This window comes from Austrofundulus limnaeus, unplaced genomic scaffold, assembly GCF_001266775.1.
Source record: "Austrofundulus limnaeus strain Quisiro unplaced genomic scaffold, Austrofundulus_limnaeus-1.0 Scaffold502, whole genome shotgun sequence".
Taxonomy (NCBI): Eukaryota; Metazoa; Chordata; class Actinopteri; order Cyprinodontiformes; family Rivulidae; genus Austrofundulus; species Austrofundulus limnaeus.
The window spans coordinates 146,633-148,865 of NW_013952904.1; the positions used below are offsets into that span (position 1 = coordinate 146,633).

Sequence of the window (2,233 nt, forward strand, 5' to 3'; positions counted from 1 at the left end):
CAACCAACAGTGGGATTTAAAAACAAAAGCAATTTAAAATGACTAGTAAATATGTTTACATTAATAAGCTACACAAAGCTGAGCTATGAGAGGTAAAGAGACTAAAATCTCCTGCTGATAGACTTTACATAATAATAAAGAAGAACAGAATCAACACAAAGGATATAAAAACAATTCTAAAGGTATCAAAAGGTAAAGAAATAGAGGTAAAAAAAAACACACAAGCTGCTTCCTCACTAAGTTGTTGATCTTCCTCACAACTTTTCACATTTCTCATTTTCTGTCTGAGAACCAGCCTGAGGTGGATGGAAAGGTAAACAGTCAGAGGAGGTACCGGTGGGATGGACGTGTGTTTACGTGTGCCCTTGTTTTTGCAACTCCGTGGGGACCGGATGCTCCTTGTGGGGACGCACGACTTCGGAGGCTGATTTTGGGTGGGGGCAGCTGGGTTTAGGACCAAGATGTGAATTAAATTTAGGTTAGTTTTAGGGTCAGGTAGGTACCTGTGGGGTTAATTTTAGGGTAAATGTTCAGGATTAGGATATACAATTTCAAGAAAATGAATGGAAGTCAATGGAAAGTCCTCACAAGGATATAGAGACATAGTAGGTGTTTGTGTGTGTGTATATGTGTATGTGAGCAGGTCAGTGTAAATGTTCCAGTTCTGGACGTCGGTGTTTGTGAAGTGGGGGCTGAGGCCGTGGAGTGGCTCGGGGTTAAAAGGTCCAAACAAGCTCAACACGTGTGACATAAAGACACGTCGACTTTTATAAAATCACACCACAACCGTGGTTCTGTGTTTAATCATGTGGAGAACAGTTAGAAGACAATAAATAAATGTAAACAAGACTTTGAAGGGACAGGACAACAAATAAAAGATGAATCTAGGCGATAAATGAAAATGTCTTCTTGGTTGATTTGAACCAAGATTCAACAGTTTTTCAGGAGTTTCCTAACATCTTCTCTGTTTGGGACCGTTTCCTGAGAAGCACGGTTTAGTCTCCATCTGCCTGAGTGTTGTCTTCCTCAGTGGTCCGTCTCCTCCATCACCTCCATCACTACAGTTCTGGGTCCAGTCAGGATCAGGTGGCTCACTGTCCGGTAGTCCTGGTCGAGAACGTTGAGGCCGTTCACAGAAACCACAAACTGGCGAACCTAGATCACCAACAAAAGAAATGATGTCGACGGCACAGATGACTCTTTGTTGTTTTATTTTATTTACCGTTTCCTACCTTCATCCCTGCAGCAGCAGCTGGGCCGGACGGCTCCACAGCCTGGATGTGACAAGGCTGCATTCCTCGGACCACAAACCCCCAGCCCACTGCGTCGCCTACGATCTGCAAACACAAGAAAAAAATCAATGACAAACATCTCATCTCACTCAGACCGTTAAGAAAAAGAATGCTCAGTTGGAAAACTCCTGACGTACAGTAAATGTCTTCTTGATGTAAGGACCTCCTGGTGTTTGCAGCTCCTCTGTGCTCACGGGTCTCTTCAAGACTGGAATTAATAGAAAAGAACAAAAGTCTCGACAATGTGCTTTTTGAGTACATGGTGGTGGTGGGGGGTTAGGTTTAGGGTCATGCTTTATAAATGCATTGAAACTGAATGGAAGTCAATGCAAATCGTACCTGATTTGGGGTTGAGGAGCACATGGGAGGAGGGATTGCCGTGGATGCCGAACCCCCTCCTGGTATAAATGCTTCCATCGCTGCTGCTTCGGAGCCGCGGTTTGGCCGGACCGGTGCAGCCGCCACTGCTGACCGCTTTCTCATTTTTAGAAGAACTGTCTGAAGAAGAGGAAAACAATGACCGGCCACATCAGTAATAGCAAGATTCAACATAAACATCCCAGTCATCATGGATAGCTCTTCATCAGAGCTAGAAAATAAAATCTGAAGCTCCTATGTTGAACAGTTTTTGAGTTATACGCATTTTTGTATGTCCAAGCACCCCTTTTTCAGATGGTGCCCCCTCCTCAAACATGGGGTCTATCGTAAAACCGTTGGCTGATGCAGTGTAGGTCAGAGAAATCTACATTCCTACTAAATTTCGTGCATCACAAAGTTTAGTTGTTTTGGATAGGGGTGCTCAATGGTGGGCCCGATGGATAGTCCTTTCATCAGAATTAAAAAAATAATATAAATAAATCTAACGCTCATGTGTTGAATAGTTGTTGTGTTATGATGAATTTTTTTAAGTCCAGACACTCTCTTTTCGGATGGGGTGGGGG

At 43.4% G+C, this 2,233-nt stretch overlaps 1 pseudogene; it reads right to left on the reverse strand.

Moving 5' to 3' along the window:
• Nucleotides 1-787: 787 nt before the first annotated feature.
• Nucleotides 788-2,233, reverse strand: part of LOC106530237 (DEP domain-containing mTOR-interacting protein-like) — a 4,016-nt pseudogene continuing 2,570 nt past the window's right edge.